A 12,767-nucleotide genomic window follows, 5' to 3' on the forward strand; every position below is an offset into this window, starting at 1 on the left:
TCAAATTATAGTATTTTCATATGAAAGTACTCCTAAAAATATGAAATAAAAGTCTTAAAATTCTATAAAAGAAGTTTCATTAACAACGCAAACTACAATACATAGAGCCTTCTAGCAAGCCATAAAGAGAAAAATCTCTTACCAATGTTATAGTAATGTTTGGTATTTATTATATTTACTTATAAGGTACTAAGGAGTGCTATATATTTAAAGGTTGCAGTTAATTCTTGTTACATGTTACAAGACAACAAGGAAGCATAATTATTTTTATTTTATTTATTTATTTTTTGAGACAGGGTTTCACTCTATTGCTCACGCTGGAGTGTAGTGGTACAATCACAGCTCACTGCAGCCTCAACCTCCTTGGACTCAGGGAATTATCCCTCCTCAGCCTCCCGAGAAGCTGGGACTACAGGCGTGAACAACCTCGACTGGCTAATTTTTGTATTTTACTGTAGAGAGGGGGATCTCACTATATTGCCCAGACTGGCTTCCAAATCCTGGGCTCAAGCAATCTTCCCATGTTGGCCTCCTAAACTGCTGGGATTACAAGTGTGAGCCAGTGGACCTGACCTTTATTTTTATTTTAAAGATGAGTAAAATGCAGCTCAAATTTATGACAAAATAGGAAATGCAGAGAGGCAACACCTTTTTCTTTTAACAGAGAAGCTATTCCAGAGCAGAAATTGTTATTACCTGGTTGGTTTTACAAAAGAAATCAATGATATGTTGTGACTTGTACAGCAATAACTCAAAGAAAAAGAAAATGGAGTGTAGCTAAACATTTAATTGTTTTTTCTCTCTTAAAATTTTTCGTGGAAGTAGCAGAAGCAAGGTTGAATCGGGGAGGCTGGACTGGGAAAGGGGTTGGTTGGTGTTCAAACCCAACAACTTCTTTGTGGTTGAGAGAGGTTTGAGGAAAATATGAAACATTTGGAATCTTCCACACTAATGTTTTAATGAATTCAACAGCTCTGAAAATGTCATTTATGGATAAGGAGTGTTGAGTGTAAAATTATGAAGATGTAATTTATTTGTAACAGATATTTGTATGCATACGTTGTATATGTGCATGTGTGTTAGGGGTTGAATTGGTGGCCAGAGGAAATGATAGTAATAAGATAACTGTAAAACCACTGTATTAGTCTGTTTTCACAGTACTATAAAGAACTACCTGAGACTGGGTAATTTATAAAGAAAAGAGGTTTAATCGACTCACAGTTCTGCATGGCTTGGGGATACCTCAGGAAAATTACAATCATGGCAGAAGCTGAATGGGAAGCAAGGCAAGTCTTACATGGCCGCAGGAGAGAGAGGGAGCAAATGGGGACATGCCACACTTTTAAACCATCAGATCTCATGAAAACTCACTCCCTGTCATGAGAAGAGCATGGGGAAAATCCACCCCCATGATCCAATCACCTCCCATCAGGTCCCTCCCCTGATACATGGGGATTACAATTCTAGATGAGGTTTGTGTCTAGGGCCATACCACACTGAAAGTGACTGTTCTCATCTGATCTCAGAACCTAAGCAGGGGCAGACCTGGTTAGTACTTGGATGGGAGATTTGGATGGGGACACAGAACCAAACCACATCAACCTCATAACCCAGAGCACAGAGAATATTGTGGTGAGGCGGTAAGGAGGGATGGTTAGGAGAGGATCCTCATCCTTCATGGCAGGCCCAATACCTGAGAACAATCATCTCCCAAAAATTACTTTCCAAATTAAGAACATGAAACATTTGAACAATCCTCTGAATTGGAGCATCTTCACAGAATGCTTTCACCCCGTTTTGAGGAATGTCCCTTCCATCCACTCACCTAATTATGAACCCAGAAAAAAAACAATAACAACACTCTAACCTGTTTTATCACCTGGGCAACTCCAAACATCATTTTTTGGTTCCTATTCCCTTTTATTAAATGTTCTGACCAAAGGTGAGGAAAAGGAGATATAATTAAATGCCCCCTATAAGCTACTATTGTTTATTTGTTTAAAACATTTAATAAATACTCTCCAAAAACAAAACACAAAAATCTATCAATGTGCTAATAGTTCTGCATAGGTCATAAATTAAAAGAAAAAGCTTAGATTTCTAAATGCACACCAGTAAGTTTGCTTTTTCTTCTAAAATATCAGAAATCATTCAACTGATTTTTTTCTCTCAATAGCTGCCTCTTTCATTAGACTCTCTACCTTTGGGTACAAACGGTTATGTAGTGTTGAAAATCCATATTTTGTGGACTCATGTCCTTCTTTGCTAATGCAGTGGCTGTAGCTACTCAAGTGTTGAGAAATACAAGGATTTGTATTTCTCACAATATAACAAGGATTCGTATTTCTCATATTTTTCCTGGAGATCTTGGGATTAAAGGTAAAATTGCTTAATTTGAGCTCATGGATAGTCTTCTTATGTTACTGGGTTCTATTCACTCTCAGTTACTTAGGGCAAGAGCTCTTCACTACTATTGCTGCAGGGTTGCACCATAAGCACGCATCTCTCTGGGTTACAGAAGCTTATCACTGGTGCTCTCACAGCTGTAAGTCCTGAAGATACTAGGGAGGTGCCCATTCCTGGAGTCTTCAATATCCTGAGGTCCGGCTGTGTGCTACACCAACGGGCTTTTAATCCTTGTATTTCTCAAACTCCTTCAGCTTCTGTTCAAAATTCCTTCTACCCTAGAACTCAGGAGTCAACTCCTGTGGTCTACCTAATTAGTTCTTCAGACGTGTCTGGGCATTCCTGAGTTCATTTAGACTCAAATTATGCCCTACATTACTATGTGGGGAAAAAAATGTCTTTTAGTATTGATTTTTAGAATGCTCTCTGCCCCCTGAAGCCCAATACTACTCATATCAATTTGATCCCTCTCTAACCTTATGATCAAATTTATCCTCGACCTCCAGGATTTTAAGGAATTTCATGTTGGTATCTGACAACAACTGAAGTTTAGCTTAAATATGAACTTTTGAAAAATAATATGAATTTTGTCACAGATAAACATCTAATTAAGTTTTATTATTTGGATTAGTTGAAGACATAGGAACTCTCATGTTTATCAAGAATCTCAACTTTAAACATTGTTACGAAAAATTACTCACACATTGGAAATGAAGCAAAAAGGATCATGTGTCCTTTCAGTATCATATGGGAGCTTTGTCTAACAGGTCCACTTAAAGGTAGTTTAACTCTGTGGGAGAATGCCCCTTTGTTTGATATAGTATTTACTATTGATTAGAACCTACGCTGTGAAGTTACATGTTAACTTGTGGGTTTTCATTGGGTAGAGATGCAAAGGATTTGTCTAGTACAAAAGATTGCTCTAAGATTATTATTTGATTTCCCTATAGGACATAAATCAGTTTTATGTCTAACCTAGCAATCTTACTCCAACATTCTTATTTTCTTTCTTTCTTTCTTTTTTTTTTTTTTTTTGTGTGAAGCGTTTCACTCTTGTTGCCCAGGCTGGAGTGCAATGGTGCAATCTCGGTTCACTGCAATCTCCGCCTCCCGGGTTCAAGTGATTCTCCTGCCTCACCTTCCCTAGTAGCTGGGATTACAGGTGCCTGCCACCACACCCAGCTAATTTTTGTATTTTTAGTAGAAACGAGGTTTCACCACATGTTGGCCAGGCTGGTCTCGAACTCCTGACTTCAGGTGATCCACCCACCTTGGCCTCCCAAGTGCTGGGATTACAGGCAGAAGCCACTGTGCCCAGCTCTTTTTCTTTTTTTCAAGACAGGGTTTGGCTCCGTTGCCCAGGCTGGAGTGCAGTGGTGTGATCATGGCTCACTGCAGCCTCAACCTCCTGGGCTCAAGTGATACTCCCTCCTCATCCTCTCAAGTAGCTAGGACTACAGGCATGTACCGCCATGCCCGGCTAACTTTTGTTTGTTTTTTGTAAACACGAGGTCTCACTATATTGCCCAGGCTGGACTCGAACTCCTGAGCTCAAGGGATCCTTCTACTTTGACCTTCGAAAGTGCTAGGTTTACCAGTGTGAACCACTGTGCCCGGCCCTTCTTTTCTTTAGTATCTCTTCATGTGTGCTTGCTCTTGAAATCATGTTTATTATATTGCAGTTTCCTCATTAACAAGTTAAGTAAATTTTTGATACATGTTTTATATTTGTATGCAGGCTTTCCATGTGTCTGTGATAGTGAAAAGACTGACTCTCATTGACCGAGTGTAGAGTATTTTCGTATCTCTGAAGGGTCTTAAATATTTGTTACAGTGTCTTTTAAAATAACAGAGCTCGATTTTTATTTATTAGGGATAAGCACTTACGTAAATCTCAAATTTCCAGAATTTCTGGAAAATAAAGAAACTAAAGTTCTAGGCCTTTAAGAGATCTAGACTCTGAAGCAAAAAGCCCTTCCTACAGAAACCGACCAATCAGAAACCTTTCAATTTTAGAATCAAGTTTACTTAATCAAGGTCAAACTATGAAAACAAATTAGACTTTTAAAAATGTTAGCTTTAAAATACAGCAATATATCTTTTACCTGTATGAAGTGTAATAAAACATATTTATTTATTTGTTTTTTCATTTAAGACTTGGGTTTGTTTTTTATGAAAAGATTAATTAATCTGGATTTCCACACTTCTTGTACTGTTTCTTGATTAGATAAGCTAACATTATTCTCACGTAATTTATGAAACAAATAATTTGAGAAAAAATAACAATCATGTAGATTGAATTACAATTCTGACAATCTTTTTAAAAATAAAACTAAGTATCTTCTGTAATGTATCAGTTTAAACAATTTTCAAGCCCCTTGGTTAACTTTGAGAACTGGAATTAGCATGAAATCTAATTAGTTGGTGGATGTTATTGGATACTTAGATAATTTCTAAGTAATATAGAATACTGAAACAAAGGCCAATATTTTTTGTTCACTAAAGAGAAACTGTGTTTTTGGTTCATGCTAGCATGCATGTTACTTTCTGTTACTTTAAGAAAATACAAAAAGAATGCATGTATAAAGTCATGTTATATTTGATTATGATTTTTGATAATCTGCTAAATTGCTTGGGTCTGACGAAAATGTCTCAATTATCTATATCTCCGTTATCTCTGTGAAGTGGAAGTTGGTTACTTTGGTTATGGTTAAAATTCATATTGGTGATAGAAATGTTACTAAAAGCAACTGTGGCAGAGTGCTATGATTGTAAATCAAGATGATGGAATATGTTTTAGTTGATAAAAGGGGAGGGGAAAGTAGTATTATCCTAAGGTAAAATGTCTGGTTGTTCTAAAGTATGAAAGAAGAAAGTAAAAAATAAATGTGAATAGATACAGACAATTGCAGAAGGTTTGTAGAAAGTGAATTTTAGTTGCTTTGGTTTATAATTCCCTGCAAATGATAAGTCCAAAAAGAAGAATTATAATGTGTTAAATTTTTGGCAAATTTGTTCAGGTTTGATGGTGCTATTCATAAGATAATTTTTAAAGTAGCTTCTTATGAATGAGCCTCTGTCAAATATTACATTTATGTAAAACTAGAATTTGGTTTACTCTCTCTTAAAATTGCAGGTAAGTCTTAGAGAATTCCATCTGCTCTTAGCAAGAGGTAGTAAAAAGTTATACTGTATAATCTGCTCACAGAACAGGGATTCTGTCTTACCTTAGTAATTTTTAATAATTTGTGGTAGTGTGTTTTTTTCATATCCTTGATTATTCACAAACAAAATAAAATTTCCTGACTTCTAATTTAAATATTTTATTGCCACTTTGATTAATAGGTAGCCAATCAAAACCATTCACTGTTCTCAGGCATCTATGAGTCTTTTGTAAGTGACCAAATATCTACTGATAACTCTTATGATTTTACCTACCTAAGGTCAGATCCTACAATGGAAGAAGCATTATTTTCAATATATATTTTATATCTAAACCATTTTTGGAAATTCCCAGGGCCGTGGGCAATTCCAAAATTTTTTCCTTTTACTTCATAAAACAGGAAGATGTAAATAATTGAGTTATAGGTTATATTCTATATTTCTTAAAGAGCTGTACACTATTGTAAAATCCGATGGGAGTAGTTGGCATATCAAAGAGCATCTCTACCTTCCCTAAATACCATGAATGTAATTACGTTATACTTATGTTATTAATGAAAATATTTCATTGATTATACTCTTAACTACTGATACTTCAAGATATAGAATCTGGGTATAGAATGTGGATCTTAAGTGTCACCACTTAGACAACTGTCAGATAGTACTAGAAGACTGAGTCAGGATTTTAGGTACTCTCTTTTTAGTCCTGCAGACAACCTCATAAAAGCAAACTGCTGACCTAATACCTAAGATTTAAAGTGTAGGAAAATCTAATTGTTGTTATTATGTTTAGTGTTCTTTTTTCTAATGGGTATATTAGAAACCCCTCCCGCATTTTTTCTGAATCTCTCCTTAACTCTTGATATAGCAGACTATACTTTTGCAAATGAAAATGAAACACTCTTTAAATGGTAACTTATTTTCCCTGAGGCTTCAGAATTGAGGAACAGAATGCTTTCCTGAGTCTTTCTGATCTTCTGTTATGGCAATATAGTTAATTGCACAGGCTCAATAAAAATCTGTCCTTCTTTTTACCAGGACATAGACAAACTGGTTGTGCAACCAAGACCATCCTTGGAAGTGACATATATGAGAATAAATCTTATTTCATCAGTTCTGACAAGACCACCATGAAGGAACAAAGGTTGCACTTCGTAGGTGAAACCTATGCCCATAAAACAGTCCTAGAAAAATGGTCGCTAATATGCATTTGAGATCTTATAGGCTATAAATACCATTACTTCTTAACAGGCCAGGAACTTCACTGTATTTTAGGGACCTTGAGCAGAAAACAATATACTCAAATTTATAGATACTATAGGTAAAATCTGTTGAGATGAGTATCTTGGGTTTGGTTTCCTAGATTTGGACTAAAATAGCCAACAAGAGCAATTTTGAAAAACTTGGAATAATAAATCTATTAAAAATGTAATTTGAGGTTCTTTATGAAATTTTCACTGAAGTTAATTTTCTAGACTGGGTAGTTGTTCAACATTATATGGCTCTAGATGTGCCAACCTTAGCAAGGAGGTTAATTAACACTTTGTACTACAATCATATGTCAGGATAAAATGAGACCAGTCTTCTTTTGTTTTCAAAAACAATCTCTGGGGATTTGTTGTTGTTTGTATAGTTGTGACCTTATGTCAATTGGAAAATATTTTATCACCACTGAAAAGAACAAGTTTTTGATATCCAGACTAGCGGTGGTGGTTGGTGGTATTTCTGCCCTTGGAACCAGGTTTAACATTCTGTTTCCCTCATTAGTGAGCCAAATAAATCTTTGACACATGTTTATTCTACATTTGTTTTAGTCAATTTTTCAACTTTTTGAAAATGATACATTATCAAAAACATAATGAAATTCAGTTTAGGTTTCATACCTAACTTTTAATAACTTTATTGTCATTAATAATTTTAACTTTGGAATTATACTCCAACACAATGACTGTTTAACTTTGCTTTTTGAGCTATTAATTTTTACAATCTTAAAGGAAACACTTCACTGAAATTTGTTGATTACCTTGCTCTTGGTCTTAGAAATTTCTGTAATGTTAAATGAGATGAAAAGATTATATTTCTCTAAATCAACCAGTTAATTATTACTCTGTTTGAACATAAAAGCCACCAGATCTATGTCTTGATTATTTATTTCCTTACTTGCCTTGACCTTGCAAGAGTATTTTCCAATTAGTGAATTCATTGCCAGCACTAATATTTGATTTCACTTCTAGTCATTTTTACGTTAAAGAAACCACAGAGAATATGTTTTTTTGTGTATGATGTACTACAATTTAGGAACAACTGTAATCGGGTAAGTGAGAACTGGTACTAGAAGAAAGGGAGCAAATATCGATGATTAAGCATAAAATGCAGTGACTAGGAACAACAGGCAGAGAATAGTATTAGCAGTGAGAAGAAAATTTTTATAAATTATTTTAATGGGGCAAATTAACCATTTTTAGTAAATTGCACATGGAAAAAACAACAAAATATGTCTTTTTCTTACTTTACCTTTGGATTTCTCATAGAATGTCTTTAATTTTGGTGTATACATTGAAACCAGTTACAGTATTTCAAATGACTGGAATACCTAGACCAAATTTTGCCCAATGGTATTTTAATAATTCTTGCCTGTTTGTTGTGTAGAGAATTTTTGTAAGATGGATAGAGTAGTTGTTTTTGGTTAGTTAATAGGTCTTCATGACCATCTTCCCCAGTGAGTCTTATACTCCAACCTTTCATTTAAGTAATTGCTATGACATTAGCTTAGTCGCTTAGCCAGGAAGCTCTATCAGTGACTGTCAAACAAAAACAACAACAGGATATAACTCCTTATTTTTATTTCAAAAATAGTAATTAGATTGACCAATAGCTGTACTAAATTCCTTCATTACATGACCAATGTAAAAACTGAGATCCTGTTATAGATTATATGTAACTAGTCTTTCCCAGACAAACACACAGTTAAAGAAAAAATTAACATTAAATTAAAGGAAGAAGTATTACATTCTCATTCAAAAGTATTACATGTATTAAGAGATGTCCTGATTCATTCTTTTTACCTAAAGTCACATGGCAATATATTTGGTTAGTGTTCCATTTGGAAATGCTTCAGGGTATCAGTTCCTACTTTGAGTATTGGTTGACTGAATGATTAATATGGAGAAAAGTCTGTCCTTAACTTATTAGGAACCATGGAAGAAGAAAGTAGGCTATGTGTGTGTATTTTTTCCTATATCTATGTTTTTGTATTTAATATACATCTGATTATGTTGACAGCCAACATTTCAGTCACTATAAAAGCTTATTTTTTTCTGTCTGTATATCTTTTCTCAGACTAGTAGACTCTAGTAGAAATTGTTCTGTTCCTATATTAATCAATGTGAAGTAGCACATGAGGACTCGATCAGTTAGATTGGTCTGGAATGGATCATAGTACTTTAATCTATAACTGTTTATGCCAGACTTAAGTGGTAATGTTTATGCTATAGTTGCAGGGTAGAAAATTGACTCATTATACAGATGTGCAAAGAATGTGTGGATTTTTATTTATCTATAACTAATCCAATTTTGTTGATAATTCAGTCATTGGGGGAGTAGAAGTGGCACCACTCACCATCACTCCTAGTGATTCACTAGCAAAATGTTTGCTTCCTGTTCCCGTGACATTATGTTCTGCTGGTCTAGCGATCTTAGTTCCAGAGGGAGGAATGCTGCCACCAGAAGACACAATTATGATTCCATTAAACTGGAAGTTAAGATTACGACTGGACACTTTTGGCTTCTTCTACCTTTAAGTCAACAGGCTAAGAAGGGAATTACAATGTTGGCAGGGGTGACTGACCCAGACTATCAAGATAAAATCAGTCTACTACTCTACAAGGGAGGTAAGGAAGAGTCTGCCTGGCATATAGGAGATTCATTAGGGTGTCTCTTAGTTTTACCATGCCCTGTGATTAAGGTCAATGGGAAACTATAACAGCCCAATCCAGGCAGGACTACAGATGACCCAGACCCTTCAAGAAAGAAAATTTGTGTCACTCCACTAGGAAAAAAACAAACAAACAACAACAACAACAAAAATATGACCTGCTGCCTGCTAAGATGCTTGCTTAAGGCAAAGGGAATACAGAATGGGTAGTGGAAGAAGGTAGTCATCAATACCAGCTACGACCACATGACCAGCTGCAGAAACGAGGACTGTAACTGTCATGAGTATTTCCTCCTTCTTTTGTTAAAAGCATGTTTGTGCATGTATACACTTGTACTAGGAAAATATCTTCATTTTATTTCCTTTCTCTTTTATCATGGGACATAAGATTTACTGACTTCACATCAGCATTTGAGCATTGTTAACTTTATGTAATAGTATTTGTGTTGGGGACTGGTGCGTTTCCGGTTGCTCAAAGGATAGTTGTATTATGTTAGCCATAATTATGACCTTATTATTATCTTTATTTGAAGATTATGTATGATCTCAGAAGATGTGTATGGGTTGACAACTGGTGGACTTGTGATGGTTAATATTGAGTGTAAACTTGATTGGCTTGAAGGGTGCAAAGTATTGATCCTGGGTGTGTCTGTGAAGGTGTTGCCAAAGGAGATTAACATTTGAGTCACTGGACTGGGAAAGACAGACCCACCCTTAATCTGGGTGACCACAATCTAATCAGCTGCCAGTGTGGCTAGAATATAAGCAGACATAAATGTGAAAAGGAGGGACTGGCCTAGCCTCCCAGCCTACATCTTTCTCCTGTGCTGGATGCTTCCTGCCTTCAAACACTGGACTCCAAATTCTTCAGTTTTGGAACTCAGACTGGCTCTCCTTGTTCCTCAGCCTGCATATGGCCAATTGAGGGACCTTGTGATCATGTGAGTTAATACTTAATAAACTCTCCTTTGTATATATATGTATACCACATCCCTTCACTGCCTCCCCATTGTTATCATAGATATTATATATTACATATATAGACATACATATGTATTCCATGAGTTCTGTCCCTCTACAGAGCAACATCCCTTCACTGCCTCCCCACTGTTATAATATATATTATATATATAATGCATATATATATATACACGTACATATGTATTCCATGAGTTCTGTCCCTCTAGAGAACCCTGACTAATACAGGGGTTGATTGGGGTAAGGGCTAAAATTTCAATTTGCCAGTTCAAGGTATATCAATTTCTTAAGTTTAGACAGTTTCTTTCTAGTTAAGCAAACTCTATTGGGTAAACATTTAGTCAATTCCAAATTCAACTCATTATTAGGACTTTGTCCTGTTCCTGCCTCCCTTATAAGAGGGCAACTCGATGGAAAGCATAAGATTCTCATTGGAGGAAGGTCTTTGTGCAGATCCAGCTCATGGATTTGCAACTGTTGATGTCTATTAACTTGTGCTCATGCTAGTTCGGTTCTTGAGTGTTTTGCTGGTGTGTATGAATGAAATCTATGGCTAGGACATTGTGGTATGTTCATCTTAAGTCAGAACCTAATTGTTTTTCCATAACTACCTCCTACCTTACTTAATCCTAGTTTGCACTACAGATCCTGCATTTGTTCTGGTGTGTCTCCCCCTTGCTCCTAAGTTTGGGCCCTTTTGGAAATCTTTAGCTATAGGAGGACTTTGACCTCATCTTGCAACCATGTTGGGTAAGCACCCAGCTAATTTTTGAAATACTAGCAGTGCCTGCTTGTTATAGACAGGAATTTTTGGGTCCCTTTTATGCTATGTGCAGGCTTTGTGGAGTCACAAATCCTGCTGGAGGAGGAACCACATCCCTTCACTGCCTCCACATCCCTTCACTGCCTCCCCACTGTGTTTAACCACATCCCTTCACTGAATCCCCACTGTTATAATCCTCCTTTCTCTCCCTGTATCAATGTGAAGTTTATTTCATGGTAACATACTCCCAAGATACCAAGTGGAACATGGGACAAAAATTTTCCATTTTTGGCTCCTTCCTCAACCTAGTATTCCATCCTCCCATGATTTTAATCCTGATGAGTATAGGCAGAATATAAGATATATCGGAAAGGCTGTTTTCTCTGCCTCTCTTTTTACTTCCCAATATCACCTCTCCTGAAAGGGAAAGACTTTCTGCTCCTTATTGCTCTTTGAAATAACTTGCTGATGTGAGATCATGGGTTTCCTTTTCTCTGTGGTCTGTAATGAAACCCTGCCATTCAATTTGTTTGGCATTGTTCTTAATATATTAATCAGAAATAAACTTAGAAAATGTTTTGTTTCACAACATTCTGATACAGAAGCTTATTGACTATCTATGAACTCAAAAATTACAGTCTGTTGTCAAAAGCTGAATGTTTTACTTTTTCAGATCTTTGTTGTAATTGTCATAACTCCCCCAAAGGCATATGGATGCCTCTGAAACCATTTGTTTATTTTTTCACTCAGCAAAATCTTACTGAGCAGATTTCATGTGCTTGGCACAGTTTCAGGTGCTTGCATGCTAGTGGCAGAGGCAAGCAACAGGCAATAGAGTTAAGGAAAATATTAGAAAGTGATAAATGCCAAGTTGAAGAATAAAGGAGGGAAGGGCAATTGGAAGTGTTGTGGAGAGTTGTGCTTTTCTCGATGGGATAAAGACCTCACTGAGAACATGACTTTTGAGAAAAATCTTAAGAAATGAAAGGAGTTAATCATCCTGTATCTGGAGGCAGACCATTTTAGGCAGAGAAAAATCACAAGTTCAAAGGCTTAAAGGTAGGAATTGTGTCTGCTTGGAACAAAAAAGGTGCAGGAGATGAGTTCAGACAGGTAACCAGGAAGGCTTTTCACAAAGTGTCCCAGGGGATAGATAGAACACCTAGTCAACCAGAGGGGTGGCCGGCTTATTGCGTCCATTGATTGTTTCCGTCATGGTTCTTCTTTCACTCCCCCGTCCCTAACTCCTGTTTACTGAGATCAGACTTCTAAATTAACCACTTTCACTTAATTCAGCCTTTGTCTAGACTCTGCTTCGTGGAGAATCCAGGCGAAAGGTTTTCTTTGTTTGTTTTTGTTTTTGTTTTTCTCTATCTTCTGCCATTTCAGTGGCACAGAGGTACCTGATCAATCCTTAGCATTAAGAAGATTTTCTGGTAAATGACAGACACTCAATAAATATGTGTTGAATTTAATTGAAAGTAATTTGGTTCTCCAATTCTGAGTTCAGGACTAGCAATTTGG

Source organism: Papio anubis, chromosome 10 (assembly GCF_008728515.1).
Source record: "Papio anubis isolate 15944 chromosome 10, Panubis1.0, whole genome shotgun sequence".
Taxonomy (NCBI): domain Eukaryota; kingdom Metazoa; phylum Chordata; class Mammalia; order Primates; family Cercopithecidae; genus Papio; species Papio anubis.